The sequence below is a fragment of the Lepidothrix coronata genome, unplaced genomic scaffold, assembly GCF_001604755.1.
Source record: "Lepidothrix coronata isolate B3197 unplaced genomic scaffold, Lepidothrix_coronata-1.0 Scaffold3, whole genome shotgun sequence".
Classification (NCBI taxonomy): Eukaryota; Metazoa; Chordata; class Aves; order Passeriformes; family Pipridae; genus Lepidothrix; species Lepidothrix coronata.
In genome coordinates this window covers 8,088,096-8,101,751 of record NW_016690183.1, presented here as the reverse complement: position 1 = coordinate 8,101,751, position 13,656 = coordinate 8,088,096, and the positions used below count along the sequence as shown (strand labels likewise).

At 40.3% G+C, this 13,656-nt stretch overlaps 1 protein-coding gene across 4 annotated transcripts in view; it reads left to right on the top strand.

Annotated features, from left to right (window-relative positions):
• TPK1 (thiamin pyrophosphokinase 1) overlaps window positions 1–13,656 on the top strand; it is a 307,366-nt gene that overhangs the window by 86,054 nt on the left and 207,656 nt on the right. The window lies entirely within an intron of this gene.

The window sequence follows — 13,656 nt, the reverse complement described above, 5'->3', positions numbered from 1 at the left end:
AGCTGGCAAAGGAGAGGATGTGAATTTTAAAAGCAACCTTTTTTTTTTTTTTTTCAGAAGGGAACAAGAAGTGGTTGCTGTGCTCTGGGTTTGCAGCTCTGTTTCCCTCACATATGTCCTGTGTGAGATGGGAGGGAAAGTGTCACAGAACAGCCAGAAGTTGGTTTGGTTTGGGTAGCTGTAGGTTATGGGGCACTGAGAAGGATGAGAAATAAAGTTTTGCAGCCATTTGTCATTCAGATGATGAGGCAGTGGTGATGTGTGAGGTCTATTCCTGATTGTCTCAGGCAAAATCCTGCATTCATCTGACAGGCAAAACCACACATTCTCTATGCAGAATGTCACAAGATGCATCATCCTTGTATGTCTGAGGGAGTTAAGGGATGCTGGGACTGAATATGGCAGTGATTCCTCAGTGACTCTGCCTCTCACTCTGAAGACAGGAGCAAGCAGGTGTTCAGCTTATTTTCAGGATGACCTAACAATTTAGTTTAAGCAGACACCACTGTTTCCTTTGCAGCTGAGGGAACATGTGACTGTGGCTGCACAGTCAGTGTATGTGTAGCACAGTATCACTCTTAACACAGGAGCAACACTGAAGCTGCTGTGGTTGACAGGTAGAAACCTGAAGTGTGAAAGAAGTAGCTGAATCTCTTCCAGAGAGTTGCCGTGGGATACAACAGAATGAAATGAGAACTGGAATCCGTCCAGCCCCTGTGCTGCTTTTGGTACTGTGCTAATCCTTTACAAGTATCTGGCCAATGAGGACTTGTTTGTGGCATGGTATATATTAAGGTCTTTTACAAATGTGTCATTTCAAGGGTAATATTACTACATAACAGTGCGTATTAAATGGCAGTCATTTGTTATTACTATTTAGGATCCTCTCTGAGGGTCTTCTCCCAGCAACAAAAGTCATTAATCTTATATTTATTGTACCTCTTGATTCAAGGCATTGGATAAGCATCCACACTTCTTTGAATATATCTGCTTGGAATTTATGTACTATATATAATGTGGCAGCATAGCAACATGATGTTCTCTGTACCAATAGGACTATTTTTAAGTGCTTTCCTGAATGATTTCCTATCATCATCTTCCATTTACCTTTGTCATGGTTGCAGACTGTTAATGATGAACAGACCTGATTTGGGTGAAAGTTCACTATTAACTTAATTTTCTTTTATTCAGGTCCACTGGAGTACTGCAATAAGCGCTGATTACAATCTCAGTCTTTCTCTTACCCTGAGTTCTGCATTTGCACTGCAGATAGTCTGCTAAAAATGTGCCAAGGTTTTTTTTTTATTTGTTCTGAATATCCTGACTATGGGATTCATGACCAATTGTCAGTCCTTTTAGAGTTGCAATAGTGATATTGGAGCAAGAAAAGGGCTGTGGTCAGACAGATGCTTCTACCTGAGGCTGTATATCTCTTGTACTCCTTCTGCATGTCCTTTAGCATAGGAGATGTTCACAGGTACCATCATTTTCTGCTGGAATCCCAAAAGGCTCTTGTTTAGAAGCCTAATTAAGATTTTGGTGCATAAATCAATGGCAGTGCAATTCCGTCTCCCCCGTGGTGTTGAGCACCACTGTGTTACCTGTTTATCTCAGCTTTGACTTCTGTGGGCAGAAAGTACACGTACTAAGTCTAAAGCTGGTTGGAAAGTACCTCTATTCCTTTGTGGAGTAAACTCTATGGATCTTAATTTTTGTTTTTGTTCAAAATCCTAAATGCTACACAAAGCCAACTTTCAGGTTTTCATCCAAGTCATGCCATTTTGCCTTCCCACCTCAGCATCAAGAAGTGGTTTCCTTGACTCATGCTGTGATTTGTACTTGCGCTTCTGAGAAGCCTGACCTGACTTTGCTCAGGCGCTTCAGCCTGAAAGATTGACTTGTGACTGAAAGTGGTTGAGAATCATGGATTTATTTACCCTTGCATGCTATTGTCACAGTTGGCTTTAATTTCTTACATGAAAGTTAACTTGAAGTAAATTTACTGGGTTGTTCTGTCTGTGCCATAGCTTACATTGTACTCATTGAAAGACCAGTTTTCATTCAAATCTGTATCGATTTTGCATGTCTCTGTTACCTGCAGCTATGAAAAAACACCGCATCAGGGCATGCCGTGAAATAATCTCAGAGAGGGCTTTGAAGTTTCTAAACCCCTATTTAGGAACTTAAGCACTTACACTTTGCTGACAGAGAAGAATACTCTGTGGCTCTGTTAGGCTTATCTGGTTCTTGGAGCAAGTCTCCTCTGATACGTTGTTTCAGGTGTGAAATTCATGTTTATAATCTGAGAGTGTTCTTTTAAAACAGTTTTTATTAGTGTGCAACTCTGAAATGTTGCATGACCAACTTTTTTGCTTTTCAAGTGTCTTTTATAAACCATGGCACATTGATATACTGTCACATCAATAAATTAAGTTTAGGGACTAACCTAAACAAATGCCAAAATCATTAGCAGTTAATTAACCTTCTGTATTTCTCTCCAAATTGACTTCAGTTTAATGGACAACGTCTGCTCAGTTCACTTGCTATATGCTCATACAAACAAAAAAACGTTCCTGACACAGAATTGAATGATGGAAACGGAAGAGGGAAAGTAAGGAAAAGAGTGGAAAAGATGTGTGAACACATCTACATTACAGAGTACCAGCATCAAAATATTAACTGTGTGGTTGGGGCAGCAGAACTGGGAAAAAATGGGACTTTTCTGTGCTACCTTTGCCCCTGGCACCCAGTAAGAATATCCTTTTGGGCTGCATGGCAAAGGTTTCGACTTCCTAGGGTTTGTTTTGGAGTTATGGTGATATATATTTATTTTTTTAACAGTACCAACAAACACTCAGTTTCCTAAACAGGCATGATACCTCATAAAAAATACCTACTTTAAAGTCAGCAGGAGGCTCTTGGAGCTATGTTCATTCATGTGTTTTTATTGAACTCAATAATAGATGTTCTTTTTTTATTCTTGTCTCTTGTTTCCAAATCACAGATGGGAAGAGCATAGCTCATCTAAGCTTGCTGGAGAGCATGCAAATGACTTTGTGTTGCTTGTCTGGCATGACCTTAATTAAAGATGGCATTTGTTTGATGTGTATGGCCAAGTGTGAGACTGTGCTTGCTTAGGTACTGGAGTATTTTGTGCCCTCATCCGGGAACCTGTGTTGGGTACTCAGCCTCTGTGCCAGTGTGCTCTGGGCAATGTGTTAGTTCTGAACCAAAGCAGAAGTCTGTACTTACATCCCCCCAAGGAGGCTTCCACAAGGCTCTGCATGTGTTCAGGCATTACTGCTGTGAATGATTTTCAAGATCTGACCTGAATTTGACTTCATGGTGGTGGCATTTTGTTAATGCTTTACTGCATTTCGCTCCCCTTTGGAGCTGTGCACCTTTAACTCAGTCCTGCTACCTTGTGTTATGCAGAAATGTCTGTTGTTTTGGTGAAACCACAGCGCCCTGATTCTGACTGCTCTGTGTGGGATGCTCTTCACACTCATGATATAAAATACTTTTTAACAACCTTAAAAAAGCTTGATCACAGAATCGTTTAGCACAGAGTTTGGCATAGAGTCCAACCTTTGACCAATCACCACCTTGTGAACTAGACCATGGCACTAAGTGCCACATCCAGTCATTTCTTGAATGCCTTCAGGGATAGTGACCTCACCATCTGCCTGGGCAGTCCATTCCGATGTTTAACAACCCTTTCCATGAAGAAATTCCTCCTGATGTCCAGCCTGAACTTCCCTAGTGCAGCTTGAAGCTGTGTCCTCTAGTCACTTGTTGCCTTGTAGAATAGACTGACCCCCACGTTGCTACAGCCTACTTTGAGGTAGTTGTAGAGAGCGATAAGGTCCTCTCTGAGAATCCTTTTCTCCAGGCTAAACAACCTCATCTGGGCTTCATATCACTTACTCTCTAGACCACTCCCCAGCTTCATTGCCCTTCTCTGGACGCACTTCAACGCCTCAAGGCCCTTCTTGTAGAGAGGGGCCCAGAGGGTAGGGAAGGGCCCCAGTGCTGCTGGACACAGAACTTGAGCTGCAGCCTCACCAGTGCCAAGTACAGGGGGACAATCACTAACTTAGTCCTGCTGGCAACACTATTTTTGATACAAGCCAGGATGACATTGGATGACATTGGCCTTCTTGGTCACCTGGACACACTGCTGGCTCATGTTCATCTGGCTGTCGACCAACATCTCCAGGTCCTTTTCTGTTAGGCCATTTTCCAGCCACTCTGCCCTCAGCCTGTAGTGCTTCGTGAGGTTGTTGTGGCTGAAATGTAGACTTGGCACTTGGCCTTGCTGAACCTCCTACTGTTGGTTTTGGCCCATCTTTGTAGTCTGTCCAGATCTCTCTGCAGAGCCTCCCTGCCCTCCAGCCAGTCAACTTTGTGTCATCCATGAATTTACACTCGCCCCCCTTGTCCAAATCATCAGTAAAGATATTAAACAGAACTGGGCCCAACACTGATCCCTGGAGGACACCTCTAGTGACCGGCCACCAACTGGATGTGGCACCATTCACCACCACTCTCTGGCCCTCCAGCCAGTTCTTAACCCAGCACAGAGTGCACCTGTCTAAGCCATGGGCTGCCAGCTTTTCCAGGAGAATGCCCCATGGGAGACAGCATCAAAGGCTTTGCTGAAGTCCAGGTAGACAACATCCACCTTTCCCTTATCTGCTAGGTGGGTCACCTGGTCATAAAAGGAGATTGTATTGGTGAGACACTACCTGCCCTTCCTACACCCATGTTGGTTGTGTCTGATTCCCAGATTATCCTGTACGTGCCATGTGATCACACTCAAGATGATCTGCTCCATAACTTTGCTGGGTGCTAAGGTCAGGCTGACTGGCCTGTAGTTTCCTAAATCCTCCTCCTAGTCCTTCTTGTGGATGGGCATTACCTTAGTGAGTTTAACCACCCCACTGACTATGTATGATTCAAAAATATTTGTCAGGAACATTGTTGAAAGAGCAGATCTTTCATTTGAGAGCTTTTATTTTTTTCCCCACTCATTTTATTGCCTCATAAATAAATACTGCTATTCTAATGTTTCTCAAATAGGTTAGCATAATCTGTTATGTTGAATTTTACCACAGTTAATATCAAGATCCATATACCTAAAATATTAATCAAAATATTTCTGAAACAGTGTTTGGTGTTCAAAAGATGGTGTTGACAATAAATATCTGTTTCAGCTTCCAAAGGAAGTTTACATAAATATAAAAAGGTTTTTCTTTTGTTAGAAAGAATGCTAAAAATATTTTATTTTAATTTAGTAGTGTATATTGTATATACAATGTTAATATGCATAGAATCAATTTTTATGTAAATATATAAATAAAAAGTGCAGAACTTGGCTTGGTGGACTTTTATTTGTTTTTGTTGGTTTATTTAGCACACTCACTAAAGATTCTAGTAGATTCAAAAGACTTACCCTGCCAAAGAAGGGGGTGTCAGAATTAAAGTAGAAGGTCCTGGTACAGATGATAATAAAATATGCTGGTAGATCTAGATGAGCTGTGAAAGAATAATTTCCATTTTCTTTCACTTTGAAAGTAATTTGTGATTGATAAACTTGACTGGATTATCCTTTTTTTCTTTTGGAATGGGTGTTCAGTAAAGCTCTACATGATCTAGTTCTGTTTAAAAATTACTTAATATATGTTTTGGTTTTTTTTCTTCCCTCAGAATCTTATATTGAGTTAATGACTTGAAAGCTGTGGTAGAAATTGTACATTTAAAATTCACAAGAAATAACATGTTAAAGCAGTATATTTAAATCCACAGGAATTTGCTTGCTCAGTGACTATGCTAATAATAAAAATTTATGTACATAAATGTACACGTAGAGATTCTCTCACCTTACTTATTTCTCCTCGTGTTTTCCCTTATCCCCTTCTCTGAGTTGAGCACTCGTCGAGAGAATTGGCTTTGAACCTACCGTGGGGCTACTGGGAAGTGGATTTGTGTGTTAATTTCAGATGGGTTTTAAGCTTCCTGATAACTTTTCCCTTCCGTGATGAGATTTCCTTTTATTAGTTAATACTGGCTTTGCTGCATTTGGACTGCATTCTCCATCACTCTCTATGAGTAGCAAAATTATAACCACCATAAATGCAGAGAGCATGGAGGAAGAGGAGGTGGAATAAAGAATTTATTTTCATGTGTTTGGGATTACCACATAATTCTCAAATGGCAGGGGAAAGTGGATTTTAATAGTCTCCCTAAAGTTAGGGGTAGGGGAAAAAAAAACAAACAAAAATAAAATTATTTACTTCGTCTTCCTCTGTGTCTGTATTACTGTCATTCTTGTTTCAGACTAATGATTAAAAGATGTCTTTTTATTTATTCAGATTTGATTAGTAGGAGTGAGATGTAAATTGTATTTTCCTTCTACATTAACAGTAGTTTGACAAGAGAGACTCAAGGTGAGCTGAATATTAGAGAGTAGAAAGGGAGTTTCGAAGGCATCCCTGTGAAAACTAGGAGTACTATAGGAGTACCACACGTGGGTAGTTTGAGCCTTGCAACATACTTGTGTTGAGTAGGGAGTAGGTGGAATTGGATGAATTTGACTCCTCCTTTATCCAATCGTATCCTGCAGCTTGGTCCAAATAATGAACTCTATAGCTTAGCTTATTAGAAGAAATTGGAAATTTTGGTTAAAGTTTGATTCTGGCTGTTTCCCAGATATTACTGTTTAGCTTTGCACTCAAAAGACACAAAGTGTAGTGTTTTCTATTGCTCAGTTTAAGTTGAAAGGCAAAGGAAAGTTTCTCTAAGAAAATTTCTAACATATAATTTTATTTTCCAGTAGCCTTCAATTTTGTAATAACTTGCTTGTTTTAAAATTATTTTACTTATCCTCTCTCCTGAATCTGAGGTGCAGTATCATTATAATGCAGTTTAAAGACTAAAAGAAATTGCTCAATTTGTAGTATCTCAAAAATGCGTGTTCTCAAGGAGCGATTTCTGGTGCTTCTTGACTTCTGGTTCACAGTGCCATTTATGTAACCTAGTTCTGACACCAACTTTAACAGTTCTGTGAGGAAAGCATTTAATTTGAGTTAATATTGAGTCTATATGCTTGCTGGGAAGACTAGTGAGTGTGTGCAGAAGGCACAGATGAAGTAACTGATCTCAACTGAACATAAATAACGTAAAAACCTCACTAGAGAAAGATACCATAGGTGGTACTAAAGACCACACGCTCCCATGTTCATATCATGAAGGGTATAGTAGCTTTTGATACAGATTATGTATACTTACAAATAGAGTTGAGATGAACGATTTTTTAAATGGATATTTTAAGATGATTTTGTGAAAAGAAGAAATTATGTTTCTGTAGCCTCTTATACCTTGCCAATCCTGAATCTGGCTTTTCAGTCTAGGCAGTTATCTTGGAGATACATATTCATGGACTATTCAGGTGTCTTTTCATTACTGGTGTGAACATTCTGTCTTAGATAAAAATCCTTTGGATTTTGGTGCGATAACAGATGGCTTGAAAATGAAGGCTGAGGACATAAGCATGAACAAAAAGTGCACCTCTTGGCAGTGGGATTTTAGATAGCTGTAGCTATGTGGATTCATATGAACTGAAGCTGAATCTTTTCTAATGGTAGGACACCTTGGAAACTTCACACAACTTACTTTCAGGAGAATTACATTTATCACTGCTAACTTTATTGTGGAGCTCCAGTCAGGTTGGGACATGGACCAAGCTGCTATGAACCATGTCACAAGAACATTAAACATCCCTTGGCCACCCACAAGGCATATTTCTGATATTATGGCAATTGCAGTAACAAAATCTAGTTTTGCTTTTAAGGGCTGCTTTTTAAAAATGTCCATGCAACTAGACAAAAGGGGAGAATAAAGGTATTTCTAAACGGCAAAACTACTAAAAAGGCTGGTTTAATGCTGCCATGAAATAGTAAATAAAAACCTAGGTGAAAATTTAGCAGTCTTTAATACTTCAAGCTACAGAAAAGTGTGCTGAGCATATTGAGCATTGAGCAGTGATATTTTCTTTCTCATTGCACACATTACACCCTCCCTTTTTTCTTGCATCATAATTGCCTTTCCATACATTACCAGAAACATTTCTTTAAGAAAAGTCATGCCTTTTAAAACAGAAGCATTCAGTTTGAAAATGGTTTCTGATTTTACTACTGAATATGTTTTGAAACAGATTTCTCTGAAACTTGTCTGACAAAGGGATGTTGCAAGCAATACTTTCCTTTTATATATACAAAAGCTAAGCCCAAGGAAAATCAAATTTTAACAGGCCATGCAGTTCCATCACCTTAAAAAAATAGGAAGACAGTCAAAATCCAATTTTTAAATAAAATTGGTGCCTGCTTGGACTGTAATCATTAACTTGATGTTAAGCTTTATGGGAAATGAAACCTTTTACAACCTTATTCTTCCCTTACTATGGTCTGTAGGATTTTCTTTCCTCCTCTAAAGCTGCTTTACAGTGCAGGTATATAAGCTGCTGTTGTGTCTCCTCTGGTTCAGGTTGTATTTTCAGTGTTTAGGCTTGACTTCTGGCTCCTAAGATAGATGTAGCAGCCAAGTCTCCCATTCCCCAAGCCCGAGTGTCGTCTGCAGTTGCCTCCTTTGCCTGTGCCCACCCCTGGTATAGCTGCACACCTTCCTTGGGTCACAGACCAAGTACTGCTGGTGAAAACTATCACAGGAGTAGAGCAATGAGACTGACACCTCCTGCCTAGCCGATCACAGTCATGGGAGGTGGGGTCCAGTCCAGAGCAAAATACATAATTTTGCTACCTATTTTTCTGGTCACAGCTCAGGATCTTTGCTGAACTGGTAAACAAGAAGTCTTGTTTGCACAGAGGAACAGAAGGAGATGATGAGTTTCTTTCCCAGAACTTGTATTTTATTAGATATTGTACAGACGTAAGTAAGAGACTACCACTGCATTAGGGACTGGCATTAGCAACCTACAGGTTGCTTCCAGTGGGTATTGTGTGTTTTGTAGATATTATGTTATCCATTTTCTCTCCGCTTTGTCTGTCTTGTTTTTATTAAGGCAGTGCCTGGAGAGGGTCTATGATGTGCCAGTCACTGTAAGCACAAAAACTCTTAGGCCTAGGTTCTGTTCATATTACGTTTAAGAAAAAAGAGATAGGGACTGACGAATGACAAGAGTAGAAGTTGTACTAAAGTACTTTGCTTGCCTGATGCCCTGCAGTGCCTTCATGCACTTGTTCAGAAGCTGAGTTTTCCTTGGATTCTGGAAGGTCCCTGTACAAGGGCAAGTGTGCTGCTACATGTGTATTAAGGAGAGCTTGGGGTTTTGAGGATGGAAGAAGAAAGAAGGCTCAGCTCAGTTAAATATTCAGACAATGGAAAAAGGAAGCAGGGAAAATCTGACAACCCTTAGTTGATAGTTGATGGTTTGGTTTGTGTTACTGTCATTAACTACCACTATGGCCTGGTGGTATCAACTCTGGTGGTGGTGTGAAATAGCAGCTCTGGGCCTTGTTGAAGAAGTGACTGTCTGTTCATGTTCCAAGTTCTTATACTTCTCCCCACAGGAAAACTATGACTGTGCTTCAGAGAGGGCAGCATAAAATATTTGCTGTAGAAATGTTTTTTGTTTGCTAAAGAAACACAAAAACCTCAAGTATGGTCTACTTGAAGCTTTAAGGGGATTCCTTGATGAGAAGCTATTTTACCTTGCTCCTTCCAGGGCACGGCTGGACAGGAGAAACCCTCTTTGCTCAGAGTTTGCTCAGTAGTTCTGCTGATCTGCACCTTCTGCCAGGCTGCAGGCAGTGCAAGTACTCAGCACATTCTTTGCTTACTGTAATGTAAATCTCCTTTCTTAATGTTCTTTTTAAACAAAGTTAGCACCTCTAGTAGTAGATTTTGGTAGTGGTGATAAGAGCACTGGCTTTTATATCCCTTGCTTAAAGCCGTTAAGGCAAGTCAAGACTTTGTAGAATCTGTTCTTAGCAGGATCAGCCGTCTTTTCCATCTAAGTAAATCATGGCACTGTAGTTCTAGCAGTCTCTGGACAATAAGTTAGTATTTTTCTTGCCTTGTCATTATTTAAACTACTCCCCTTGCTTTGACAGGCTTTGTAGTAGAAGACTAGGTCTTAATTTTGCTGGCAGTTTCTTTGTAAAATGGCTCAATGCTGTAGCAGAAAATGGCTTTTTTGTGTCAGTGGTAACTGAAGGCTAATATTTCAGGCATGAAAGAGTAGAAGGGAGAGATGGCTTGACAGCAGGCTGAAAACCCTTCTGAAAAAAAGCCTTCTCTCAGGGAGACATCAGGCTCTGCAATTTCCAGGCAGTGTGGAGGGAAACACGTTACAGAATCCTAAACGACCTAAAGATGGTCAAAAATGGTGATCCTTGATACCAGCCTCTGGCTGAAATGCCACATAAGTGAAGAGCAGAACAAAGCGGTGCCTGAACCTTGTTTTGTGCTGGGTATAACCCAGCTGACACTGCTCCCTAGAAGATACAAAATCCCTAACCTGGGATGACTGGACACTAGAGTGACAGGCCCATTACAAGAACTTAAAGGCACCATTTGGGCAGTTTGCTGCTCTTCTCAGGGGATTCAACAACTGGGTGCTGCATAGAGTTCTGTTTGCATTGAATAGCAGCAAACTCTTTAATGTGTGGAAGAGGACTGAGCAAAGTAAATGGAAAACTATACGTAATGAATGCTGCTATGCAAGCTGTTACCTCAATAGTAAGAATTTCCATGTTTCTTTTTAGGCAGGTGTATACTAGCAATCTGCTGTTTGATCATGTTTGCCACCAAAACACTTAGCACAAGAAGTGTGCACAGCTACCAGCTGTCAAGAATTTGCATGTTCTTAACGCGTACCATGAAGCATCTTTTGCCTGCTTCTGTTCTTGTTTGTGTCGCAATAATTTACTAATTGCCGTAGCTCTGCCTTACAGCGACACCTGCCGCTGCGGTCAGGCTTGGCAGAAAGTTGGTTCTTGGCTCCGAGGTGGCAATTTCTGCTCCCCAGGTGATTGCTGGGAGCTTTGCTAGAATATATTCAAGTTCACTGTCTTCTTCCTGATTCTGGTGTTATCGCAACAGAAAAGAAACGTCCCTCAGGCCAGCAGTTGGAACACACATGGTGTACACGTGCCAGTGCCAAACTTAATGCCCATTAAGCTTTTTGCCCAAATTGTGTTGGTCAGCTTCAAAACTGATACAGAATACACTGTAAATTACACATCAATCAGCGCTAGAAAATTAAGGTGTATGTTTGGAAAAGTACTTGAAGTAATTATATGGCTAAAGCCTGGATTTTGCTGAAGTATGGATTTTGCTAACCATGGTCTTGATCCATTAGTGGAGGGATTGATCCATGACTGAGGGGCTTGATTCCTGGCCTGTCTTTGATAACCTCTGTAATTCATATCTGAAACTGTTTGTGGCTTATACCGGAGGCAGATTTTATCAGATAGGGTGACTTCCCTCATTTTCCCTTATAAATCCCTGTTAGAGCTCATTTCTTCCGTATCCTAACAATAAATTGGAAGGTTAAGGCCAGCTGGAGGATGTTCAAGTTGATCCATCAGTGTGAATGAAAGGTGGATGAAAACCAGTGATCCCACATCTTAAACTGAAAAGCAAAAGTTAACATGAGGTTGGGTGCCTTGGAAAATTATGTCACTAAAGTACAGATGTGTTTGAATATAAACGTAACTCTGATTCTCCATTTCTTCCTCCCTCCAAGCTGGTGTAGGGCTCATTTTCTTAGGGTTCAGGTAGTCAAATGGAAAGACTGAATCAAGAGAGATCCTGGAAGGGGGCTGCTTGTGTTTTGTTCAGAAAGATATACATCTGTCAGTTGCAATCTTTTGTTCTTTTCTCAGGCAGATTTCCCAATAGTTTGGTCAAGGATTGAACAAGAGTAATTGGACTGGACATACTAACTTTAGGATATGGTCTCACAGGTATGCCACAAATCAAATGAGTTTGTGCAAAAAAATTAACAGAATTGCTGCTGGCTAGGAATTGAAAATACACCAGGAGAGAAACTTTAGTGATATTCTCTTAGATGAGAGCTTTTGTTAGTTTATAGTTCAGTGAAATATATTTTCCAGTGTCAAAATAGATAACTTATTTCAGTAATAGAAAAATAACTGTTTTTTCCAGCATGAAAGTAATCCTACCAGGGATACACATACTGTAGCATGCTAATATAATTCTACTTTAATACAAAGTAGAAATTTAATATCATTCCTGAGATGTTACTATTGCATTATCAGAAATGAATTTCAGCAAGAGCAAAATGACTGATGTTCCAAACAATATTATTAAAGTTTTCAGCAGGTCTCTTATAGACTGCAATAATAATTTAAAGGTTACCTTTAATTATTTGTTGGGTTTTGGATTTTGGGTTTATTTTTCTGTATGGTTAGTTTTAATTATTTCCTCTTACACAAGCCTTTCTTTCTTAGTATTCTTATTTTTTAAAAGAACAGTGGATTGATGGTTTTCTTATTTAGGTTTGTTTGTTTATTGTTCCAAATGCATATTGTATTGTTTTACTGTTGAATGGATGGTGTCATTCCTCTTTAGAAGAGGAAAGACTAGGAATGCCCTGGTGAATTCAGTTGTGTTAGGAAGTGAATGTTTCATTAAACATTGCATGCTCTTTTTACTGTGTGAGGAAATGCACCACTCATGCTTGAGAAGAAAAGAGATATAATTTGATTTCCTATCTGTCCCCATTCTTTACTATCAAAACAGGACGGATACCTCCCTGAGGGCAGCTGGTTGTTTCCTTCCCCTGCAAAGGCTTTCTCAGCAGTTGTGGTGGCTGGGAGAGTGGCATCAGTGGTGCCTCAGTGTGGCTCTTTGCTGCTGGAAGAAGGCAGCATCTTTGCACCAGGTATAATGTAGTGTGCGATTCCCTTCTCTCCCATGGTATGAGAGCTGTTCAGAGAGAGCGAGCTATAACAGTGCTGTCTCTGCAGCTCCCTGGGCACATACACTCTCCCCAAGACCTGTTTGCCTCCATCCTGTGCCTGCCCAGAGAGTGATATGGGCTTTGAGAAACTGCTGGCATGGGAACATCTTGGCTCAGTCGTCTCATCCTTGGTAGAGTGGCAGGACAATGCATGAAGTTATTGCATGTCAGGAGAAATAGCATGACTGCTCGCCTTTTATTCTTGCTTATTTTGTGAGAACCTGTCCTCTCTGTTTTCTGATTTATTTTTTTTTTACAAAACCCCAGGAAGTCCATGCTTGTCTGGTTACACTTTTCACTTTGCTCTCACAATTGCTAAATTTTAAGTAGAGTAAAATAATTGTGTGGGTCATAAAGCAGACCCTGAAATAGGAGGTAACAGCACTGTGGAGCAGCAGTGGGGCAGAATGGAGACAATAGGTGAAAAAGGAGACGTGAAATGGTGGGAGGGGTGGGAGGAAGAAGAAGGCTGATAGAGGGTATTTGTGTTGCTGTGAGTTGATAAGATACTGTGTGCATTTGGAAGCCAGACTAGATGAAATGTCAAAGAGGGAGATAGTAGGGATCAAGATAGACAGTGAACAGAGAAAGAGAAAAGATATATGGCATTATGACTTAAGCTGTTACAGGTGCCTTGTGTTTGGTTAGAG